Source organism: Acipenser ruthenus, chromosome 22 (genome assembly GCF_902713425.1).
Source record: "Acipenser ruthenus chromosome 22, fAciRut3.2 maternal haplotype, whole genome shotgun sequence".
Classification (NCBI taxonomy): Eukaryota; Metazoa; Chordata; class Actinopteri; order Acipenseriformes; family Acipenseridae; genus Acipenser; species Acipenser ruthenus.
In genome coordinates, this window is record NC_081210.1 from 12269448 (window position 1) to 12281761 (window position 12314).

At 40.8% G+C, this 12314-nt stretch overlaps 1 long non-coding RNA gene across 1 annotated transcript; it reads left to right on the forward strand.

Moving 5' to 3' along the window:
• Window positions 1–10479: 10479 nt before the first annotated feature.
• On the forward strand, window positions 10480–11080 carry LOC117431232 (uncharacterized). The gene is made up of 3 exons (XR_004548653.2): window positions 10480–10546; window positions 10633–10662; window positions 10942–11080. It is a non-coding gene; the product is annotated as an uncharacterized LOC117431232 (long non-coding RNA).
• Window positions 11081–12314: the final 1234 nt, after the last annotated feature.

Genomic DNA, 12314 nt, shown 5'->3' on the forward strand with positions numbered 1-12314 from the left:
AAATAGCTGCACCTACTGTATGCATATCCTAGATTCATTTTACTTAGTCCGAAACGCTTGAGAAAGCTTAACTCTGATAACCAAAGAGCTTTGCGCGTCACTTCAGCTGATGCCAGACACTCAAACAGCATCATCTGGAGCATGCACGCACCTGGCACTGCTCCCTTCTCCTGGAGACTCCCCGCTGCCCTGCTCCCCGGAGCTATCCAGCTGCCTCTGCTGACATCCTGGACAAAGAGAAACACCCAACCAAGTACAAACGGTCACGGTCACAAATACAGGTTATTGAATCATTTTGTGAAAAAAGCCTCCGGGAACATTAGCATCTCCAGGAGTATCTACTGACAAACTGGACACAACGCTTCTGTGCACAAACTCATCCCTCGCTCCTCATTATGAGTTTCATTGATATGATGGGCACAGTTGGGAATTATCCATTATTAAGAATCTGAATGTTTCTTTTTTTAAATATTTGCAGTAGTGTCCGTGGAGTACTGAGGTGTCTGCTACCACTCAAGAAAGATGATGTCACAAACGAAACAGCCAATTACAAGCTGAGTTACAGGGATTTACCAATGAAACCACGGTTCTCATTGAACTGCTACAGTGTAGAATTGAAACTGGGATTGCATCATAACTCTGTGAGTGCAAAATCAAACAAAATACAGTGAGTGAGTTGATCATGACATTCAAAAGCACTGTCTTTATAAATACAGTGAGTGAGTAGGGCATCACATTCAAAAGCACTGTCTACTTCTTAAAAGTTTTGTAGTTGAAGTCACGGTTGAAAAGAACACATTTTCAGACTAATTGCATTCTGCAAATTGTAGTTCAAGCCACAACACACAGTTAGTCAATGTCTGTTTAGAGTTGTTTAGTGGGTTATTAATTGCATTTTGTTCCCAAGACCCACTGTAATGTTCAATCATTTACCTAGCCCTTTAAGAAGTAGAATGGATTGGGCACTAATAGATGACATACAGGAGGGTGGGTTAGGGGTTAGAGGAACGGGTATGAAAAGAGAAAGAGGAGACAGAGAAATGGGGTTATCAGCCTAGACATGTGAGTTACATGAAAACATATAAAGTTCACGTTCAAACAACAACGCTACGTTTGTTGTATTGTTTTGTGTAAAAAAGAAGACAGAACATAACACCCACTTCACAATTGCATTTGAGGAGGACTTAGTCATGCAGTTTGTCTCAAATACCAGTCTGTGAATATGAATTAGTCCACAAATGTACTTTCACAATGCATAAGAAATGGGAAGACCCACATTTTGGTTCGCCATACTTCAGGCAGTCTATTAACCACCCACCCAATTTCACTGAAACAAAACAGACTGACACTTTCCACTTGAAAACCTTTCCCTGGGTTGTCATCAATGCTTTATTCTAGTTCGTATGATGTGTGACTCATAGTAAAGAACCATCACAAAAGGCTTTTTTATCATGACATGTTTAAACCATGTGACACCATCATTTTTCCACAGATGAACCATAAACTGTTAACATGGTCAACCCTTACCATGTTTAACCATTGCCAGTGCTTAGTCTATCCCTTATAAAAGTTACCACAGTAAATTTTCCTACGCTTTACCTGTGGTTATACTATGCATTTATCTTGTTTACCATTCGTTCACTCTGCTGTTACTGTGGAAACGTGTATAAGGGATGGTACCAAAGCTATTTCTAGTGCCTACAGATTTTCATCGTCAGACCATGACGTTTCAGAACCTGGCCTTAAGCCATTGCCAGTGGCAAAGTCCAGGCTGATTTAACCTCTAAATTAAAAGAGGTTAGTCAGCTCTTGCAATCCCTGCTGGAAATTCCAGCACTGACCAGCTAGCGTTGTGTTTTGGAACAACTTAAGCTTGTCTGACCAGCATCTCCCAGCTCCTAGCTGGTCTGACACTGCATTGGCTAAGAAGGAAGAAGTAATTGGAGACATCTTCCCCTTCTGCGACCCGACTTGGTTTTGCCATGGATTTAAGCCCCAAAAAACTAAACAGGAACGCCACTAAGAATGAGGGCTGGCAATGGAGGGAATCTAATGGGTTTCAGGTGGGGGCGGTTGGTGAAGATCCTACGCAACCCACGGTACTTGTGAAGGCAATGCCGAGCCAAGGCCATATGAAGAAGCAGGAGTCGCCGTAAGAATACCGGCACATAAGTGTTAGTTTAGGGGATATTGATCCCAAGTAATGTATAGCGAGGGTTATATAGTGTGTAGTGGATTATTTTCTTATAAGGTATTGCCTAAATGGCATTAAATAACTCAATAAAGCTAGACACAGCATTAACACTACAAAGAGCTTATAGATGGAACAATGAGGGTAAGAACTAGCCCTGCCCGGTATCTCTAGGACACTGGGAACTGAAGTGAGATAGAAAAAAACAGTTTGTGCATGTTTTATCTCTTTATTTTATTTTATATATTTTATATACTTTTATAATAAGGATGTTACAAAGTGTCTTTTGGCACCACGCCACACTCGCAGCCGGAGAAGGTTCCAGAAAGTCTGCCCGGTAACAACCAATCAGGCCTCAACTAAAAGTGGAGCAACTGCCCCAGCCAATCAAATGTGGGGTAAACAAACTTCTGTGGGTAACCACAGAAGAGCAGACGGAAGAAGAGGCGGATCTTCTCTCGGCTGGGTTGGGGGTGCTAAAACTATATAACCCGCACCAAATTAAGGGTGGGTGTGCGATTCTAACTGACTGCTAACAGACTCTGTGATGCATGGTTGAACGCTCCTGATTGCAATCAATAAAGGTAATCTATTTTGTTTTACTCATACTGCCTCCTACCAGTTTCTAATAAGTCTATTCGAGGAAACGATTGAATTTCCATCACAAGTGTGGCACCTTTTATTTGTAGTTTTTGTACTGTTTTATTTTGCCTTTTGTACAGTCTTCTGTATGTGTCCTCTGTGCATTACCATCGCTGGTAGCGTCACATGACTGGTTTGTTTACTTTTTGTGTGTGAATAAATCCTGCACGCCTGAGCGGCGTTTCAACTCCAACTCCCATGTCTCTCTGTCTTGCATATCAGAGGCTACCCACACACGTGACACAAGTACCTTGTCACACCCACAGATTCTGAGCACCCTCTGCCTTCATGCCTAACCGGGCGCTGCCTTGGTCGGCGGCAATCCAGTCTTCGGGCAATGAGGGCCATGTTTTTGTCTGTGCTTTCATCATGGGGGTGGTTGGCCATAACTCACCACGCTGGCCAGACGGGTTGGTGAGTGCCCCTTCCACTTTGGCCGAGTATGTTCACAGCATGGTTGAACCTGCCAGAATCAGGGGACGCCGCTATACTTCGCCTTAAGAACCTGTTGTCACCCTCCTGCCACTTTGAGGCAGTGGAAGTCGGACTTAAAAGTTAAATTTTTAGCACACAAGCACACTGTTATACAAAACAAAATAAACAAACAAAACCTAGCTCATCCGAGCACTTACTAAACATTTATGATGCAGGTTCCTGACTAACGTGCAGGACAGCTAAGCTGTTTACCTGACATACAAAACATACTAACAGATTTAAACAAATGCACATAAACCAAACGTAGGTTTTACTTTTATATACAGTTGTACCTTTTTCAGGAATACGACATACACTCATGCTCTTCACTCAGCAGCAGCAGCCCTGAATGAACTAACTCTGGGAGTTTATATGCCCCAGAGAAACAGGTATAGGCAACTGGTTCTAATTTACAACAATGAGGCCAACTACCAAAACAATAAAACAACAATTACCAAATAATAATTAAACCATTAACTAATAATACAATTACACAGTAATACAATTTAGGCTGGCAAGGAGGATTTTAACCTTGTCCCTGCCACCAAACCACCAAACACACATATATACACTTGCAGGGCCCCTGCCATATATATATATATATATATATATATATATATATATATATATATATTTCTTTTTTTTTATTATTTCTTTTTTTTTTTAAGTAAACTGATAAGAAAATATACAGTATAATTTGGTGAGTAATAAACTGACTCCCTGACTCCATTGTGATTTAGCAGTTGGTTGAAACAATTTAAAAGCAAATGCTAACATTTTTCTGTATAATTCTGTGTAAATAGTGATTTATTCATGCACGGTCATGTACACACAACAAAAATTCTCAAATATGACCAGTAGAATACAGTATATCACTGAAAAGCTTGACCATCTCCAGACCAGGTTCATCAGCTTTACACCAGCAGCCACCAAATTATTAGTAAGCAAATTTACCAGCATTTATTTATTTATTTATTTATTTATTTATTTATTTATTTATTTTTATTGCATTTATATAGCGCTTTTTATACAAAAGTATTGCAAAGCACTGTACAGTACATAGAAGAAAAAAGAACAAACCACAGTACATTTGTATAGCATGTCACACATACAAGTGCCACAATCCGACTAAATAACATAATCTCTCTTGTAGAGTATACAAGTTTTGATGAGAGACTGCAAGGGTCGAGCTCATGTAATCCACATTTCCTTTTTGTTGGTTCTGTGAGCCACTAGCATAACCTCTGTTTTATCTGAATTCAACATTAGAAAATTCTGTGACACCCAATGCTTGATGTCTGTAAGACAAGTAGCTAATAATACCCAGGCAGAAGAAATTCCTGGCTTTAGGGACAAATATAGCTGGGTATCATCAGCATAGCAATGGAAGTTCACGGTAGCATATTGAAAACAGCAAGGGACCTAGAATGGAGCCCTGTGGAACACCACAGACAACTTCCGATAATGCCAATAGACAAATTGAAACCTATCAGAAAGACAGGATTTGAACCAGGACAGGACAAGGCCAGACAGTCCCACTGTGCTTTCAAGACGATTCAGTAGGATAGAATGGTCTACAGCAGGGGTGTCCAATCCTGGTCTTGGAGGGCCGGTGTCCCTCCTGGTTTTTGTTCCAACTGTACCCTAAATTACTTAATTAGACCAATTAAGTGTTTATTAGAAGCTTAATTGGTCCAATTAAGTAATTTAGGGTACTGTTGGAACAAAAACCAGGAGGGACAGCGGCCCTCCAGGACCAGGATTGGACACGCCTGGTCTACAGTATCAAAGGCAGCACTTAGATCAAGAAGAATTAAAACTGATGGGCTCCCGAGTGGCGCATCCACTAAAAAGCACTCGCTAGAGTGCAGGACGCGCTCTATAGCCTGGACGTCGCCGGTTCGAGTCCAGGCTATTCCACAGCTGACCGTGGACGGGAGCTCCCAGGAGGCGGCGCTCAATTGGCCGAGCGTCGCCCGGGGGGAGGGAGGGTTAGGTCGGCCAGGGTGTCCTCGGCTCACCGCGCAGCAGCGATCCCTGTAGTCTGGCCGGGCGCCTGCGGGCTTGCCTGTAAGCTGCCCAGAGCTGCGTTGTCCTCCGACGCTGTAGCTCTGAGGCGGCTGCACGGTGAGTTCGCAGTGTGTAAAGAAGCGGGCAGCTGACGGCACACGCTTCGGAGGACAGCATGTGTTCATCTTCGCCCCTCCCGAGTCAGCTCAGGGGTGGTAGCGATGAGCTGAGCCTAAAAATTAATTGGGCATTTCAAATTGGGGAGAAAATAATAAAAAAACTAATTGGCAACGACTAAATTATTAGTCAGAGCTTATCAGCAGGTCATTCACAACTCAGACAAGGGCCATCTCAGTGCTATGTGCAGGACGAAACTTCTCAGATGCACCATTAAGAATTTTTGTAATTCTTTCTAGAACCTGTAATTCTTTCTAGAACCTTATCTAAGAATGGTAGGTTGGAGATTGGTCTATCGTTATTGAGGAATTTAGGGTCCAAATTGTGTTTCTTAAGTATAGGCTACCTTAAGTGCTGAGGGAACTATACCGGAGGAAAGTGAACCGTTTATAATTTTATTAGCATGACCATCTAAAACGCAGATTCACCAGAAGTAGACAAGCTCTTACCCAGCTTCACCATCTGCCAAAATTACAAGAAGCACTTTATTGAATTATTTAAAAATGGACAGTGTTTGCAATATTAAGTTGAATGACCTATGTTCAGTATATTGTAATAACTACTTGTTAATAATACTTACCTTAACTTGTAGGTATTATAGTTTCCAATACTTACCTTTAATAGCACTACATTCTCTTACATGTATAGTAATGACCATGTGTCAAATACTATGAGCAATACTGTTCAGTATCTGGAATTGGCAGACCCATAATAACAATCTGTTTATTCTTAATACAAGAAGACTTTATTTGTACTTTCTGTCCTGCGTTATTTTCTTAGAGAATCACTTTCAATGAAGATCAGATTTCCATTTGTCCCAGAGTGTTATCTGATTTATAAACGTATTTGCAATGTCCCCCAGGACCACTTGTAAATGAGATGGTGTATGGGTTATATCCTGGAGAGCAAAACACTGAAAAGTACAAATAAAATGCCATCAGGGACCAGGAAACATAGTTAATAGTGGCATGGTTTACTGGGTGAACTGAGGGCCAAAACTACAAGAGAGATTCTGAACTGGTAGTTCAACACAGTGTATTTTAGAAAGTGTACTGTGATTCCCTTTGCCCCCCACAGGCCACAGCAGAGCTGTGATTGCCCTCTGCCCTGAGGTCAAAGGTGATTGAGACACCATCTCGTAATCTGTTTCTTAGGACTTTTTTTCCATTGTCATGTGTTTGTCCCGAGTTGAATTTAACACTTTGTCCTCTGTTTAGAAGACTTTTTTCGAAAGGAAGAAATACTAAAAGAAACTAAAATTCAGTGACACATGTTTTGACTAGAAGTCTTTTTCAATGCCTCAAAGTTATGGAAGAAAAAGCATACCTGTTTCACACTTGCATTCGCTATTTTCATCTCAGAAGTGCAGTTTTGAAGAAACACATTTTAAAACAAACATGTTCATTTTTAAAACTGATTTTTGTTGGTAGTCTGTTACTATTTCTTCACACATTTCAGTAGTGTCTTCGGGGTCAAAGCATGTTACTGGCTGCAAAGCACGTCAGTCACGAAGGGAAGCAGCTGGTTGGTTTACAAGTTGAACAGGTGGGGACAATTTCATTCCTTGGTCAGTGTGTAGCACTCCCATTTAATTAGTGGCAGTAGCCTGGCCAGGTCAACCCAATACAACTACATTTCCCAGTAGTCTTTATGTTCTAGGCTCATACTCCACTGACTCAATTTAAATGTTCTCCTGCCAGTCAGAGGCTGCCAACTCATTAGTACTGGAAATCCTTTTTTTAAGAATCAGAGGCTGACAGGGAGAAAAACATATAAGCCTTTTGCATTTTTTGTTTACTATATTTTGCAAGCTTTAAGTGTAAGGTGTTTGTTTAAACCAGCAAAGTTTTTGGAAGTTTAGAGGCAAGGTCTTGTTTTCATATTTGCTGCTATAATGTTTATATTTGAACAGTCTTCATTTATACTTTAATAACAACTTCTTCATTGTCGTATTGGACCCTCTTTGTAATGCTCTCAAATTCATCTGCTTCATTCATCACTACTGTTGTTTTGTTAGATCAAATTATTTATTCACCTTTCCAGTTGGATTGCAATTTTGTTTGAAGTCATTTATACTATCATTGGAAAAAAGGTATTTTTTCTTCTTTATTTTGTTTACATCTGGGATTCTTTGCAATACCGTCAAATCTAAAGGACTTGTGTCTTATGCTGCCCATTATTGCCTGTAAAAAAATAAAAAATAAATAAAAATAATGTGTTTGAGGTATCATGTTTGTTAAAGGAATCCCAGAAGATACTCCATTTTGCTATTTGTATTACTCAGTTTTACTTTTCATTATCCATTTTCCTCTCATTTGTTTCTACCTTTCTGCTTACTTTCACTCCAGTCATTCTATTCCTGTTTATACTTTTCTATATCTGTTTCTTACAGGGTTTTTGTAATTGATTCATTTCTGGCTTCATTTATTTCAATATAATAAACCGTGTATTATTCGCAAATTGGTATTTCTGATGTCCCTGCGTTTTGCTGTCGGTCAATCTTACTAACCTTAATCATTTTTTATTTTTTGAGCCATTAATAGCTCATTAGGGAGGATAGTGCTGTTGTTAAATCAACAGAGTAGAGTGACTGTGACAAGTGAAATGACCAAAGTGTGAGACTACCTAATTCATGCAAACTATAACCCAGTATACTAGTACCATATAAGAGACATTCACACATCGGGGGTGGAGTCCATACAAAATGGTATGTGAATCCAAAACCATTCCAACATTTAAAGAGATTGAAGAAAAATGGGCGAAACAAGTAATAGCACAACAGTACGCACATTTGGAATGAACAAAAGAACACCACTATATAAGAAAGTTCCACAGTATCTACGATTCTCCCGTCTTGTCATCCTATTTATTCATTTAATCTAATTTTGTATTAACTGATTGTGACCGAGCTGTTGTTGCGTGGCATGTGGGTGCTGACGTCACGGACCAGGAACAGAAACCAAAGCAATGAATGGCGGTGGTGAAATTGCAGCGCTACGGAGCTCAGCGTTTTATTCAATAATAAACAAACAAAAGATTTAAACAATCAACACACTACAAACAAAAGGGCACGTTGGCCAAACAAACAGAAAGAAACAAATAAGTATCGTGCTGGTGTAAAACCAGCACACTTAGCAGTTGTTTAGGTTTTAAATCTCTCTCTCTCTCTCTCTCTCTCTCTCTCTCTCTCTCTCTCTCTCCCACCTTGCTCGCTCTCCCGTACTCTCCTCTGTACACTGCCGCAAACAATAATAATACAAATAATAATAAAAATAACGCAGACCATTCACACTATATCAATAAGGGGTGGAGTCTGTATTCCAAAATTATATATATAGTAGCTCTCAAACTATTCCAAGATTTGAAGACATTGAAAAAGGATTTGTTACATTTCGTTTACTCTTTCTAACTTCAGCATAATTGGATGTTTAATAGTTTCTGATAAAATAAGCATTGAAACACAAAGATCTTGATACAACAATGTGCCTCTTGGGTGAAACAGCACTGGCAGCACTAACATTAAGCATCGCATTGCTCACAGTACAGTCATCTACTGATTCAGATAATAATGTCAAGCAAGTCTTTAAACCTTTATCACCAAAGGAACTGTGTACATTTTTGGCTACTTAATGAAGGGGCCTCTGTCATTTACCGCTCACTATGGGTGGCCGCCAGGATAATCTTTACTGTGCATGTAGTATATCTGTGCATGTAGTATATCTGTGCATGTAGTATATCTGTGCATGTAGTATATCTGGGCTTTCCCTTGAGATATACAGGTAGTGGACAAAAAATGGAAACACCTGGGTAAATGAGGGACACCAAGTATATTGAAAGCAAGGGCTTCCACACAGGTGTGGCTCATGCGTTAATTAAGCAAATAACATCCCAGCATGTTTAGGGTCATGTATAAAAATGCTGAACATGCCTGGTTTCCTATAATTATGGCTAGCATGGCTGCAAGAGGAGACCTCAGTGAAAGAGGGTTGATGGTTGGGGCGCGTTTGGCAGGAACTTCAGTGACCAAGACAGCTTAACTTGCTGATATTTCACAAACAGCGGTGTCTAAGGTGATGTCTGCATGGAACTCTGAGGGAAAGACATCATCAAAGGGCATACTCCAGGATTGTGATATCCGTGCATTAATTCAAAGTGCAAGGCAAAACAGGCGAGCAACTGCAGATCAATTGACTGCAAATTTCAACCTGGGGTGCGAGCAGCCAGTTTCATCAAAAACAGTCCGCCGAGAACTCCACAGAGTGGGATACCATAGTAGCCCAAACACCCTATTAAGTGACTTTACATTGGTGTTTCCATTTTTTGGTCCATATGTGTCTCTTTATACAGTTCAAGTGCGGCTCCCGGTGAAATGCTGGGTGACGCACGCTTTGCGGCTCGAATGAACTGAAGAAAGAATAATAAACAAAAACTAAAACAGAGAAAGTAAAAATAAACACAACGTTTATTACTTGTGTTCTCTGTATTCATTTGGGTTAATTATTCTTTCTTCTTTTATTCTCTCACCTGTTTCTTTGAGCCTGCATGTTCACTCAAGGATATTTCATAACTTGTTGACTTTCGACACCTCTAGCTGGCGCATGCAAACCCTACACGAGTAATAAACGAAAGTATGAGGCTTTAAACCAGACTGGGAGAAAGAATTCGCTCACTGAAAACAGTGGTAAACCTGTGTCTCATCTGCAACAAATCGTACACCGTAGCCTGTACAAGGCGAGAAACCGCAAACTTCATGTAACAGGTGGGACCGCGGGAACCAGGAAGTGTTAATTGCTGGCATTATAAATACTGGCACCATAAGGGTGCAAGAGCACCAGGTAGTCGATGTGTAGCTGTGTTTTGGTGTTCCTGTGTTTTGGTGTTCCTGTGGTTCCCCGTGACGAGGTAAGCCGGTTGCACTATTGTTTTGCTCCCTCTTAATCTTTATGTGCAGTACTCTTTTGGTGTCCTGGTTTTATGGTATTGTTTATTGGTATATTGTAGGGCGAGTCGGCGGATATACTTTTGGACGTCAGTATTCCGGACTCTCCCGAGGTAATGTAAACTGTGTTTTAAATGTAATTGCTGTGTTAGATTTGTTGTGGTGGTGCTGCGTAACAAGGTTTCTTTTGTTATTGTAGGAAGTGGAACGCCGCCAGCCACTGTTTCTGGTAGTTGTCTTTCCCTGTGTTTATCTTGCACATTGTTTTTGTTATTATTGTCCCTTTTTTGTTTTAGTTTGTGTATACGCACGTTTTTATTTGTCTTTACAGTTTTAATAGTATCGCTATTGTAGCTGCTCTGCTCTACAGAGCATTGAACGCTTAGTCAAGTTGGGTGCTGGGTTGTGCACTATTATGTTTGGTGTGGTGATTTTGTTTATAGTTACACTTTCAATATATTTACTTTAATAATTCACGTGTGGTTTCTTTTTGTTTATTTTATCACAGGTGGTGGTTGACTGCCCTTCTGGGCTTTGGTGGGTGGAGCAGCCAAATATTTATTAATTGGATGGACGTTTCTCTATCTCTCCTCTAGGTGTCGCTAGGGACAATAAATAAGCAATTATTCTTTTGTGCAAGATATATGGTTAGGTTTGTGTGTTTTATTGCACTGCAGCAATTGTGGATTTTAGTGTTGTTGTTGATAATAAAGATTTTGTTGAAAAGAGCACAACCAATTTCCATTCTTTTGTCTTTTCATTTATTTGAGAGGGGCTCTGTGTGGGGTACCCAAATATTGCTGCTAGATCAATAAGGTTATGTGAGGTTCTATTTCTCGTTAAACTATAGATGGCGTAGTCTGCATAGCGACCTGTACAGTTAAATAGAGAATAGGTCGTGGAGGCCACATTTAGCGTAGTCGGCAGGATCTTTGGAAATTGGTTGCGTATGCTGCAGTGCTGAAGTTATTTGTTTATTTTTTTTTTTTTGTATAAAGGGAAAGATAGGGAAACAGTGGCTGGGCTCTTCTAACGTGGATGTAGAAGACTCGGCACCCTAGAGAACACTCCCCATCAAGTTTATTTTTCTTTTTAGCGCTAACTTTTGTTAACTTAAGGTGCTAAAATGGAGCAGTTGAGGGAGCAGTTGCAGGCGCTGAGGGCAGCTCATGATAATGATTTCTTTCTTAGCAGACGCCCTTATCCAGGGCGACTTACAAGATATCACATTATTTTTACATACAATTACCCATTTATACAGTTGGGTTTTTACTGGAGCAATCTAGGTAAAGTACCTTGCTCAAGGGTAGAGCAGCAGTGTCCCTACCGGGGATTGAACCCACATCCCCCCGGTCAAGAGTCCAGAGCCCTAACCACTACTCCACACTGCTGCCCTGGCTGCTAGACAGCAGAATGTACTTGCAGCTGTACCAGGAGAAAGCCCTGCGGTAACTGAAAGATTAGTGTATTTACCACGGGAACGGAGGTGCCCCAAATTCCAAGGTAAGACCATGGTTGGTGGATTGTCTATTGATGATTGGGTGGAGGAAGCACGGACTAGCATTAGGGCCCGACATATGTCTAAAGTAGATCAGGCAATTTTTTTATATGACCATTTAGAAGGGGAGGCTAGAAATGAGATCCAGTAGGTAGGGCACCTTCACCTGGCCCCAAGGGTTCTAATCGTGCTGTCCATGGCAACATACTACCACTCTGAGGGCCGGTAGCCTGAACCATAACCATTGTTCCAGCAGGAATACTGACTAACCCAGCTTCCTGCACATTTATCTTACCCACCTGGGATGTGCCAGTCACCACACGTCGACAAAAATGAAGTGCCTTCTGCCAATCTACACCTGCATTAACAACACGGGGGACCTG